Genomic DNA, 13,867 nt, shown 5'->3' on the forward strand with positions numbered 1-13,867 from the left:
CTTAGGATGGGGCTTGACAAGGTTGCAATGAACAGAGATACTAAATGGTGAGAAGATGAATTTTATCTGTATTTGTTGGTGTCCTTGTGTGTGCATGTGTATGTGCGTGTCTAGCTGTGAGCACATTCCCAAAGAAAGACAATCTGTTAAGTATGGTTACAGGCCAAAATTTGCAAATATTCTGTAGGAAAATTGAATAAAACTAACTAAATTTTCAACAGCATTGAAGAATGCAGTGCATTCAATTACTTTTCTCTACTTTACTGTATTTAGCTTAAACTGTGTGTTTTGCTCACTTTAACCTACATGGATAAGTCTTGCTTTCCATTCAGGCTCATTCTAATTTTCTTACTCTGATAACTTAGGACAGTGCTGTTTTGAAACTAGGGGATGTTGCTAGTGAAGGGGAAGGAGGATCAAACAGTGAATCTGTTACTGAAGTGAACTTTGAAGATGCTTCCTAATTTGTCCATTTATCAACATTGGTTGCAATGACTCCCTCCCTTCCTTCCTTCCTTCCTTCCTGGAGAAAAAGAAAGAAATGAGGACAATCACAGTTTGAAATAGATATATATTGCAAATAAGTTGGCATCTCACAGCAAGATAATTGTGATTTTGTTCTCTGCTTTGTGCGATAAGAAATCTTAAAGAAGAATTACGGTAAAGCATAGGAGCCCAAGGAAATGTGCAATGCTCACTGCCATGTGTCAGTCAGCAGGGAGATCACTCCAAGTTATCTTTTCCTCTGGGATTTTTTATGTCACAGCCGTCATGTTTTATCAAGCTGTTGGAATTTCTCCAAGCTGCACAAAAGATGGCCTCCCTTGGATGTTTTCTTAGCAGAAGGGAACACATTGAAAACATATAGCTTTCAGTCAGATGCTCTTGGAGGTTAGTTCCCTATCAGGATGGAACAAGACGGCAATTTCCTCCCAAGCTGTTCTACACTCATCTGCCGCGATCCAAGTGCCTCCCTTCAGAAGTGTAACATGGGAGGGATGGTTGTTTCCCGGGGAGCTCCTCACCAAACGCTGGAGTGGCGCATAGGAGAGCCGGGTGCAACTGTCCAGTCACACCAGTTTGCATCTTATACAAGCTCGCATTTGAATGCATTGCACATGTGTTGTGCCAGTTCTTGTGTGTGATTTTTTTTTTTTTTAACCTGTGGAGATGGGCTTGTCTGTCCATCTGACAATCTGTCTCTCCCTGTAGTAGCCTTTTTGACAGACACTTCGGTCAAGTTTGACAAAGGAATTAGAGTCTCCGAGATAACTGAGGGCTATAAACTGCGTGAAATTCAGCAGTGAGGTGGGGAAGCAGTATGCAGTCTTTTCCTACTGAGCGGAAACTGGGCAGAAATAAACCGTTATACGTTGTGCGCTCATATTGCTTCGGAACTGCAGCACGTGGCCACTCTCATCTGATAAGGGTGTGACAGGGGACATGGAGCAGCTAGAGTTATTACGATTTTGGCAAAGGCAGCAGGGATCAGAATGGTTATCAGTCCAAGAAAAATCCTGTAGTTTTCAGACTGCATGTTTGGTTTTGTGATGAGTGTCCTAAAATCTAACTGGTTATCTTGACTAGATGTACTCCTCATTCTGCTGCGGATGGGACATAAGAAGAACTTGCTGTCTCCAGCAGTTCAGTTTAGATTCTGCCCAACTTCTCCTTTCCGATGTTTGGGTTTGAGGTACTTGTGCAGCTTTATGGCTCCAGAACAGTTAGTCAGATTCAGCTGATAATAACAGTCATTCTTTTGCCCCTCTGCCCTCCAAAGGTTTTCTACTATGTTGCAAAGGTAGGTGAAGGCCTTCAAAGATTGGGAACCAAAGACCTTGCTTGCACATGCCAGAGAGGTGCTGTAGACCAGACCTAAACAGAGGGGAATGGGAGACTGAGTGAGCTGGAGTCTCTGATCATTTCTGTTAAAATCAAGGAAAACTTTGTAGTGTATTTTGATGGAGCCAGGATACAGTCCTTGACCAATGAGACGGCAATGAGATTGTGATCTGGACTGGATGCAGCGGCGAGGCAGACCAGGCCAGGAGGAAGCTGTGCAATGCTTGCTGCCCCATCATCTCCCTCTAAGAGCCAGCTAAGGGAATCGGTGGTCTCTGATTTCAATAAAAACAAGACCACTGTAGTTTTGCACGAGCCTTGACTGGTCCAGGTGCACAGATGTGTCAACAACTTCCTCAAAGAAAGAAACCCCGTCACCTCCCACTTAAAAAGATGAAGGCCACAGGCAGGGCTAGCAGTGAGGAAAGCTGGCTTTGTGCCTAAGAAACCAAACAGGGAGTTGAGCTGGAATCTATTTCCAGATATATTGCCAGGTTGCTGTGTTGGCTTGTCCAAATCACTCTTTGGTCCCCACTTGGGAAGCAGTGATACTGCTTTATTTCATGAAGGAATGGGATTGTAGCCCTTGAGTGCTCACAAGATGCTCCAGTGATGAACCCTCTAGGAATATCCACAGGGCAAATTCATTACTGTCACTGGCAGCAGCATTCCCAAAGCAGGCAGTGCTGCAACGCCTGAAAAGAAATTCCCTGTGCTCCTAACTTCCTCCATTCAAGCCCAAAGTCTTTTGTCCAGTGCAACATGTCACTTGCCTGTGTGGCAAGGCAGTCTAAGGATTTTTATAAATTGAGCTGGTTTAGGGACTGTATTTTCTGATGCCATCTTGGGTTTTGTACTAAAGAAAGTAAGTAATAGTGTTAAAAAAATAGAAAAACTGCTCAAACTCTAGAAATTTCCTTCAAGCAGAACTTGCTCTCATTTCTTCTTCAGGACTCTTGATTCTGTAGCTGCTCAGCCTTGTGTAATGCAAGCCAGCTCTCTTCACAAAGAGCAGTTTATATCCTCTTGAAAGGGAGGCAGGAGGAAGGGTCACCAGTTTTAAAATTTCATATCTGTCTTTCTGGAAAATGTGGAGTTCCTGTTAGCTGCAGCAGCTGGTTTAATCAATAAGCTAAATAAACAACATGCATCTGGAAAGAGTTAGAAGCCCCATCAAGGAGATGGGAGTGAAGAGCAGTGCGTTTAGTGCTGCTGTGCGAATTGAAGTGTTCAGCAGAGAGCTTGGGAGAGCTTCACTGACCCCATTTGTCCATTTTGATTGAATAGAAGCTCCTGTTTTTAGTTTTCATTCACGAGGGCTCCAGCTGCTTGAAACACACAGTCCGCTTGACTTTCTGCATTTTGTACGTACATCCATGTGAACCCTTGTGTGCAGACACACTTGCATACCCAGTCATACACATCCACAAACATGCGCCCACACCTCCATGCACTCACAAATACATGCAGATGCACTTTCTCCCCTAGTATCAACATTGACTCTATACAATATGCTCAGGGACTACTCTTAGCCCATGCTGGAAGCAGAATGAGGTTAGGTAGCCTTGACTGGAGACAGCTGTGCTATGGATGCCACGCCATGGATGGGATGGGTCTATATTACAGCTTCTTCCCTATGAACTGGCAGCAAGAACATCCAGTAGTGCTGCTGAGGAGTGAAAGCTGCATCCCCTTGTCTTCCACAGGGACCCCGTTAAAACTGGGAGTGGAGATGGTGGGAAGAATTTGTTCTCAACAGCTTGTCCAGGCAAAGCAACTTGCTGTGAGGTTTGGGAAAAGCTGATAGCACATTAGTGATCATGAATTTCACAGAGCAAATGTCTAATTTATAGCTTAGCATTTGGCGTGCTTGGCTGACCCAACCAGACCTCTGGCACTGTGTGTCCTCCTGACAAAAATATTTATCTATTTTACCTGTCCTTCAGCTACTTAACTATGAGTTAGGAGAGGAATGCACTTTTAGAAATGAAAGTGCCAGGCTCCAGGTAGCACAGCCAAAAGCATTTGTATCCCAGCCCCCAACAACAAGGACTAGAGGTGGAGCAGGTGTAGTGAGAAGTGATTGCAGACCGGAGATTGGCACCTCCAGGAGCCGGTGGTGCTGGGATCCGTGAATCCCGAGCTCAAAGGATGGGAGGCATTTTAGGATCTCCAGGTATGAGAGGCCCAGCTGAGCCCAGCAAGGAGCTTTCCTCCCTTGTCACTGCTTCCCTGCTCCACCTGCTCCCAGCCATGCCGTCCTGCCGCTCCTCTGCACTGACTCCAGCACGCTTACTTACCTGGGTCATGAACTTGGAAAAAAATTGCTTGCTGCTCTCCTGTTTTCTGCCACACTGGTGAGTTTGGACCTGATCACCACGCGATCAGTGGAGTCCCATGGGTACCTGAGGGGTGGCAACAGGAGCATATGGCCATGAGTAGGGAAGGGGGAGGATAGCCGAGGTGGAGAGGGATGGCACGTAGGTGATACCTGCTCCTCTCGGTGGAGGGGGGCTGTTGAGGTTGCTCATGCCRTGCCATGAGGGTACTGGACTAATGTACTCCCACACTGGCATGGTTTAATCATTAAAAAGAGAAGGTATAAAAAGGGAATCTTTTTGGCCGGGCAAACCCTGAGTGGTATGAAAGAAGAACCTGGTCCCTCTGTTTTATCCTGAAATAAACTTATAAAGTTTAACCCCAATGGTAGGAGGATAAGGCTAATCTTGGCAAGTCTATCTCAAAGTAAAGCTAACACACCTTCGTTTCACTTTGGCTGGTCCATATGGCCCAATTATAATGAGTTAAACAGCACATCTTTTGGCAAAAAAAAMCCCCAAACCCTCTTGTTAGCTTCAGCTGTCTCCTTTCTATGTCTCCTGAAACTATGCTGTTGAGTCCCATGACTACTACTCCTTGTGACACACACAAGGCTAATATTTTTAGTATAATTTAAACAAAAGACTTTTTTTATTCAATTAACAACTTCAATCTAATTAATCCAATTTATGTCCTCCAGGAGGAAACAAACCCGAATTTATTGTACAAGTAGCAAAGCTATTTCCTGAATGTTAAATAAAACCTAAAGGGATTATCATATAGTCTTGGCCAAGAAGTATAGACCCTAAATTAATGAAAGAAAAATTAGCTGTCCCAGGGGATAGAGGAGAAATGAGTTAGGAGCAAAAGCCAAATAGTTCCATGTTTCTGTAACAAACAAGGTAGAGACAAGGTCTGCAGCATTTCCATGTATGAGCCATTCCTGGGAAGTCTTGAAAGTAAAGACCTTGCCATTTGGGGGGGAATAACTGGAATAGCTATTGCAGCATTGGGTTTCCCACATTAGCAGTCTTGGAATAAACTCTTTGGGCGGGGACCAAATTATTGAATAAATGTACTAATTCTTTTACAATAGTATCTGTTCTCCCATGGCCGTTTTTGTTAGTTGCTCCATGCAGCCAGGCCAGCCTTTGCTGAGCGAGTTGCATGCTAGTGAGGAGTGGGGCTGGTGTCCTGAGCTCAAGCATCTTTTACACAGAAAAAGGCAGAAGCAAATTTTCTACAATTATTTTGGGGGTTACTTTCATAGCAATGGAGGCTTTTGTTTGTTTTTTGTCCACAAATGTTCAGCAGTCCACCTTGAACTGTTTTTTTTTTTCCTTTCTAATTATTTCCAGACATCGATTTGAGGTACTTTTTGCCTTTCAGTTTTGTACTTGTTAAGCGTGCACCCAACTTTGACTCTGCTCACATCTGATGTATGTGCAGTACCATTTTTGCAGGCCATGAAGCAAGAGCCGTCGCCGCAGGGAGCTCCAGGAGGCAAGGACCCTGCCCTGTCTCTCCCTCTGGGGGCCTGGGAGCCCCTCAGAGCATCCCCCGGTTGCAGAAATTTCTGGAAGAAAAGACCTGTGCAAGTTGGGCTTCCTCCTACCTCTTGGGGATACAGCAGATTAGTTGCTGACTTCCTCGTCAGCAGGTTTAGGTCTGGTTTTGAGTACCAAGCAAACCAAGGCTTGAAAAGTTGTGGGAACAATGACCCTCAGCCCAAAGTTTTGCAAAACAATATTTAAAAACAGTCGAATGCAGTATAATTTCAGTGCTGATAAATGCACTGCATGTGAATGGATGTAAATAAGAGGCAGAAAAACCGCCCAATTAAATGTCATCATTAGCTTCTGCTATCAGCAGAGGATTCTGTAAGCATTCAGGTGTAATGTGAAGGTCATTGTGAAATTATAATTTAAACAAATCAGTAAGTCAACAAAAATCATACCAGACCCTTAGACTGCATATCTGGGCATAACTTCATTAACTTTGATACATATTTATATCAGCTGAGACTTTTTTTTTCATGTGGAGCAAATAAATCTATAGAAAAATAATAAGTATTTTGCAGACAAGTTCACCAGAAGGTGATGGGTAAAGGCCCTTTGCAATCTTAGCTAAAAGAAGTGAATCAGAAAAATACTGTGAACAGAAGGGTCATTGAAAGTCTGCACACTTGACAAACCTCTCTGCAGCAAGATCTGTTTTGTTTTCAGTTCATGCCTAAGGGCTGAAAATCAAACACAAATGTCAAAGGTTCACCTAGTTCTTCGGTTTGCTTTTTTTTGTTTCTCAAATGCTAAAAAAAAAGAAAAAAAGAAAGAAGTCATAGTTGTTGGAAAGTGCTCTGTGAGTATCCATAACCCTTTTCAGTCAAATATTTTTCTTCCAGACATCTGAAGCTTTTCTTCCTAGTAGGATGCCATTAGCATATAATTAAGGTGCCAGATCTGTGACATTTTCCTGTATGCTTAATGGGGTGAGTTCTTGAGATTTCTTGCGAGTTTTTTGCCCAAACTAAGGTCAAACAGTTAACTAGTCATTCCTTTTCTCCATCTATTTATATGCCATGCAAAGAAACAGGATGTAGCAAAATTTTCTTGTGGTTCACCATAAGGAAAAGATTCCATTTCTCTTTGGAGACAATTAAACAGGCCCTCACAGCAACACTTCATTTATGGTTTTCTGGGGTGAAACCTCTCTGTGTCCTCTGGACAGCATGCAGCAGCAGAGGAAGCCACCATCTGCCAGCAAAAGCTGTCCTTCCCTCCTCTCCTGCTGCAAAACCCCTCATTTAGGCTGGTGCCTTCTCCCCTTTCTGACACACAATACCATCATTAGCTTGAATATAAAAGCTTTTCCCCAAACCATGAACTGCCCCTAATAACTGTCGCTAGGGGACTGTAGTGTAGGGGCTGCACTAGCCTTGTTCAGGAATTTAAGGTAAGAAAGAGCTTACTGAGCTGCACTCCGGTAGCTAAATGGAAATGGCACCGGCTTCACAAGGGCACCCAAAATTTCTCATGTTCTCAAGAGCCTTGTTTCTGTTACAGCCCTAGCTGTAATAGAAATAAATAAGTATGTAACAATAAAAGAAATAAAGCCCTGGAGGTATCCACGCAGGGTCCGCATTCATAGGGTGCTTGGAGGTGGGGCAGGGGACGATGCACAGCAATCCAGCTGGAAAAGCAATTACGGAGGCCTTCCCCAGCAGAGGAGCTCACTGGGGCTGAGCCACTGCCCCTTTCCGACCTCAGACAAAGCGGAGAAAAAAGCGAGCCTGTGAGACGCAAATACCCTTTCAGTGGGCGAAGAGGAAACATTCCCACGTGCTTTGTTGTTCCTTTCAGGCTTTCAGCTTGCCCATCCGTTTGAAATCTTTGTGGTGGAGCAGCTAGTCTCCACCTCCACTCAGCAGTGTGCAGGGGGCTTTTCTCTGGGAAGGACTGGGGGTGGGGGGAGGAGTAAAAAACACCACTGATTTTTAACGAAAGACAGCTCCCGCGGGAACGGGTAGGTCTTTTGAGACCCCAGCCTTCAGGCTACCCAGCACTTGAAGCTCTTCTGCTCATTTGCTTCCAAGATGCTCTTTGAGTTTTTTTGTCTGTCCCTTCTCTGTGATTGAATACACAAGGCTTTGCAGACAAGACCAGCACTGACAGAAGAAGTCCTGCTGGCGGGATTCTCAGATGAGGGCAGAAAACAGGCGGGAGATGACTGTGTCCAAGCAAGGAGCAACATGTGTGCTCTCCARGCATTCAATAGCATTTGCAGCCACAGTAAGAGTGCACCTTTCGCTCTCCCCCGTGCAGATTTGGCTACATCCTCTTCCCATTCCTCCTATAGCTGTCATCACCTGGTTTAATCACCATGAAGTAATGGTGTGACAGGTAGGTAGAGCAGCAAGCCCCAAGGTAGCTGGGTCCCACCAAGGAGCGCATTGCTCAATATTCATGAGCTCCCCATGAGTTGGGCAGCTGGCCAATGCCCTGGCCCTGGTTTGGTGAAGGCTTTTGTGAGCAGGAGCAAAGGTGTCTGTCTTATAGCTGGGCACTTCTTTCTCAATAAGTGAACTTCACTAATAGTCTCCCCTCTTTGACCAAAGTCTGCCCTGTGTATCCCAAGAAATATATCTGGCAAACAGGTCTGCTTCAGCCTCTGAACCCTTCCCACACAGCCTCTGTCCTTCGCCTTAGATCCTTAGAAAATATAAAACTTATGAAACTCATGCTGTATACCTAAGTTTCCTAACATTGGCTTCTTCATGTGCACACCATGCCAAATGCTATTATATGACATAAGAAGGTTTTTCAGTGGCAACACAGCTGCTCAGGGACTTAAGCTTTTCACACAGCTTCTTGAGGGAAACATGATGATAATATGACCAGCAGGCGAGGTTCTGGTTGAACCTTCCCTGGAGGAGACCATTTTATGACCAAACACAATGTCTAATCAAGAAGAGCCAATAGAGCAAGCGGTGCTCGATGGCATCTTGCGGGTGGTATGTGCAGAGTGCGACTGTGTTTTGCTCTTTTTAAAGAAAATGAGAAAACAATGCAGGAAGTGAACTTCACAAGTCAAGGATACATTTTTGCAAATGATCTATTGCCTTCCTCATGAATGACGTGGAAATGGATTGCAATTTTCAAGACGATGAGCTATTACAAAAGAAGATCTTCCTTGAAATGTCTCTAACGGTGAGAACGTTTCAATTCAAACAATTGCAGGAGGAAACAGCAATGCAGCTGCGTTAGCATAGTCAGCGCCAGAATGGTTATGTTGTCTTTTCATAGACTTTGCCATCTTCAACAGGTGAGGAGAAAGCTAGTCAAAGCATGGGCCTGAAGATGTAAAAGTCTAACAGCCTGCCATTGCCCCTGGTGAAAGCACTTCTTCCTCCCACAGAAGCACCTCAGAGCTTGCAAAAATGGGAATGACAATTACCTAGCTAAAGGCAGCTGTGACCCTTTGGCTGGGTGACTTGTATGCACTGGTCCTGAGGCAGCTTAGGATGTATACCTGTGTAATGCAGTAACCCACATATATAGGATTAGCCTGTACATCTTCTGCTGCCTGGAAACTGCTCCCTTTCTCAGCATAGTCCCTGTGCCAAAGGAAAAAGGCAATTGGCATGAGAGCCAATGTTCCCAGCTTTGTGCCAGTTGAACACTCTCTAGTCTGGCCAGTATCTAATTCCCTTGTGCTACTTTAATATTTCATTTGGTGGAACTGCTCTGAGATCTGTCCTAACACCTCTGGTTGGGTCAGTGTACCTGGTTCTGGGAGGTAGCATCCCGGCACAGCAGCAGGCATGCTGTAGCAGTACCACCCTATTGCTACACAGCATCTGACTTTTGACCCTAGATCCCTAGTCTGTTCCAGCTTTTCCTTCCTCACAGCTCCAGAAGTCCTGCTAATGACCCCTGTACTATCGGCACCTTTTCTGTGTGCTCAGTAACCCTCATCAATTCGTACAAATAGAGTGTGATGCTCATGTGTCATCATTTTCCTGTGATAGCTGCCCTAAAATTTATATCCAAGTATCAGCCTGGCAATTTCTGAGTTAAAGATATGGGAATAGAACTGCCTTTCAGATCCATCAATTTAAAATAATTATGGGTTCATTTAGAAAATCATATGGTGGAGCACTGTGGATTGATGAGAGCAGTCACACTGGCTTGAACTTGTTGACTTGACCTTCTAGTCAGACACCAAAGAACTTGTGCTGAAGTAGCTTGTCATTGTCCTCATCAAGAAAAATGATTTCTCCCTTGCAAATGAGTACGTATTTGTCTGCGCAGAGCTTGATGGAAGACTGATAACATTTGCCTACTTGCAAGTTTGATGAGCGTATTCATAAAGAAACTGATGCACACAGAATAGCCAAGATAGCCCCAAATAGCTACTGGGTAATCCAGTTCAAATGCCTTTAGTAACTTCAGTGTCACAAATATCCTTCTCAAAAAAATTATCCTGTGAGTCTTACAAAAAAGGAGGGGAGTAAGAAGGTTTAGAGCATTTGTGTGAATGTGCAAATGATCCATTTTTAACAGTTCTAGTTTTTAGCAATTACATTTACAAAGAAAATCCTGAAAGGATGGTGGCTCAGAAAAATGCACTTTAAAATCTGTCAGTGAAGCTTGTCTCATTTTGCAAACAGCCCCATGATGAGTCCTAGAGCCTAATCCTTGCATCTCAGTGTGGGGGGGTTAACTCTGGAACCTAATGATGATATTGTAAGTATTGGCAATGCTAACTATTTACTTGCTGATCATTTTAATGCAAACATCCAAAGTACAGACTCATTCCAAGTATAGTCTTATGCCTTCACAGTCAAAAAGCCCTGGTTCTCTCTCCCCAACTGCCTAAAAGTTCAGCTTCCCTCCCTGTGGTTTTCTGTTTTCCATACGATACTCAGCAGCACTTTGAATATGAAACGTGATGTAGGAACGTTCAATTAACCCAATTAAGTAGGACACGGCATTGTGTTTCGCTCTAATCATTTCCCTAAGCCAACAAAGCCTGCCCCRTATTTAGTTCGTCTGGAGCTGCCACGGACTTTCCAGTCTGCTGCACCAGAGCTACCCAGAATTTAGGTCACATTTGCCAAGTCCCGCTTCTGTGTGAAACAAGCTGTTTTCCTCCCTCACGGCTGGGCGCACACATCGTGACCGCTGCCAGGCACTGCCGCACACGGCCAGCCTCTGGCAGCGCTTCCCGCCAGCTGCCGGTGTGCTCCAGGTTTGGGCCGAGGCACCTCTGCGGCGACAGCGCCCAGCCGAGAGCAGCTCTGGTGTTTACCCCAGGTCTAGCCAACAGCCAGCGATGTGACCTTGTCGAAGCATGGACATCAAATGCAGCGTAGGTGGCTATGTGAGGGTGCTGGGCTCACAGTGGGCTCGTTCTGCTTTGCAGAGTCATTTAACCCCACATTAATTCACCATAACTAACATCTGGTTCGAGGTTTCGGTCGCACTGTAAAGAGTGACTGCCCACCACATGGACAGCGCGCTGCTGAGGTTGTCACGCTGAGCACGGCAAACCCACCTGTACAGCTTCACAGGTGCCAGTAGCCATTTCCCGGGCTTGGAAACGGGCAGCTTGCTCACATTTTAATTCCTTTCCTGGGACTGAGTCATCTGACGTAAACTGCAGCCACTCCTTTGTGAATTGCATCAAGCCCAGAGACACCTTTTTCCCAGGATAGGGCGTTATTAAGATAGACTTTCCTCACCTGTTGCATAGCAGAAATTAAACTAGAAAGCAATGATACGCATTCCCAGATTCCCTCAAACTGATGCTGACTCTGAGGCCTCAGCCCTGCATCTTCCGAAAAGTTATACTGATAACCTGGAGGCTTCAGAATTCCTTCAAGTAGAGATATAATGCTAAGGAGCTGCAAAACCCAGCCGAGGCATTTAGCTGTAAGGAATCCTTTGAAATCTCTCTCAGATGGCTGGTAAACTTGATGAACCACTCTAAAATTCCTTAAGGTACCTCTGTGGGGGCATCTTTGCTCATCTGACCCTTTTCTTGCCTCTGACTCACAAAAGTATTTGAGAAATGAGGACAGAAAAAATTTCATATGCAACTGTGAAATAATATAGTATGTGACACTAAATAAGGAACCTCTATTGATACTACCAGTGCAGAGCCACATGTCAGCTAGAGGCAGTCCCTCAACGGGAAGGTGTGATTTACCTGTTAACCACCAAAGAGCAAGTATTCTGTGATGCTTTGCTCTGCTGTAGATAAACCTGGCATTAGACTTACATACCACAGATCTGTGTGTCCCACAGACCATCTGCCAGCTTGTGGACCTTCATGCATCCTTGTCAAACTCTTACTTGAGACTGCCCCAGAGGTCATGCAAGACTTACCATGGACAGCTTGATATGGCTCTGTAGATTGTGAACCCTGGTTCCTGCTTTGGGAACTACTGCTTTAGGTAGTTTAGGCCTGGACATAAGCTCCATTAGCCGTGTGATGCTCAAGCAGACTGTCAATGAGCCTCATGCATCAGGTGTGCAGTCGAGGGCAGCATGATGGCCATGATCCAATAAGCTACTGGCTGGATTAGATGCTCCCAAACTAATATTCCAATTGAAATCTTAATCTTGGCCCTTTGTTGTTTTTCTGGTTGGTAGGATATGATAATTGTAAAGAGGAAGTCTGTTCCACTCCAAAACAGCAAGTATAATTGCTATTCTTGGTTATCACAAGTGCTTAAACTGTCTAGAAAGCAGGCTTTCTAAACTATGGACTTTTTTTCTCTTGGCTTTGACCCAAATCAGATCAAATTCAGAAACTTCAGTAATTTCCCAGAAATTTAAGGAAGTTTAATTTGAAAACAAAAACACGTGGTATATGCCAAACCAAGTCCATCTGGCAGCTCACAGTCCTATTAATGAAGTTAACTTCAGGCACCACGTCTTTTTCCATGAGTGCCTGAGAATCGTAGCTGAGCTGAACCCCAGAGGTGTGAGTCCTTATAGCTGCGGTCCGTGCCACACTGAAGGTGTTATGATCTTCCTGGGAGCTGCTGTGACCTTCCAGGCCACAAGCCCAGCAGGACCTCAGCTCCAAGGCAATCTGCTGAGAGCCTAAACCAGGTTCTTCTGTGTGTTCTGGGCGCTGGACTTGATAATAAGCTCACTCAATGTGCTTGTTTTGGACAAAATGTTCCGTATTCAGTGAGCTGGCAACATCACAATGTTTCCGTTTCGAGCTGGCGCTGTTGAGCTGGAAAGCTCGGTACATCTCTGACGGTTGGGAGAGGACAATGTGACAGTCTTGAAGACAACATAGATAGATAGAAAAAAGAAAGAAAATAAAGAGGCATGGGAATTCAGGGAAATTCAGGAAACAAGCAACTAATCCAACAAAGTCCTGTGTAGCAGCTCACTTGCTGCACGTGCTGTTCCATGTAATCTGACACGGCATTGGAAGAGATATTGAGATTTTTCTTCTGCTAGTATTATTTTGGCTAATTTCTAACCTTCAGCTTTTGGGCTGGAGAGCTCAGGTCTGTAAGAAGGSAAACCATCCACAGATTATTTGTCTCCTGTGCTCCAGAAAGCAGGACTCTGTGCAGCCTGGGAAATGCAGCAGTACTTGTGAGGCAGCATGCTCAAGGACCTCTGCTCCTTAACTTTCTAGCTGAAGATTAAATGGGGGTGAACCGTACTTGGAGTCAGTCCCAACACTATTAATCAGCAATGCATTTTTCATACAAAATGCAGTGGTTAGAGTGAAGCTTCAGAAAGTGTTAGACTCCTTAGTTTTTCTCTAGAAATGGATCAGGGCTGTGCTGGTAACTGGCATATATAGCTCATAGGTTTCAAAAATTTCTGGAAAAAAATCCCGACTATTGGAACATCTAGAGTAGGTGAACAAATGGCTAATGAGCTTTCATAGCTTTCTTTGCAACATTTATGAGTATTGGAGCACTGACTGTAAAGTTGTCCATGGATGGTCTTGACTGACTAGAGGTTAAAATGCATCCTTAAGGAGATGCTTTCCATAAAATAGCATGCCTCGTAGCAATAGGCATTTATAGAGCAGCAAAGAAAATGAATAATGCTGTGGGCTATTACTGTCCCTGAATGCACTCTTTCATAGGACATTTGAGCTATTTTTGCAGCGGGAAGAGCAATGGTGAGTCTAGCATGAACATCAGAAGCAAGGCACATACGAC

The sequence above is a fragment of the Apteryx rowi genome, unplaced genomic scaffold, assembly GCF_003343035.1.
Source record: "Apteryx rowi isolate R43461 unplaced genomic scaffold, aptRow1 scaffold_46, whole genome shotgun sequence".
Lineage (NCBI taxonomy): Eukaryota > Metazoa > Chordata > Aves > Apterygiformes > Apterygidae > Apteryx > Apteryx rowi.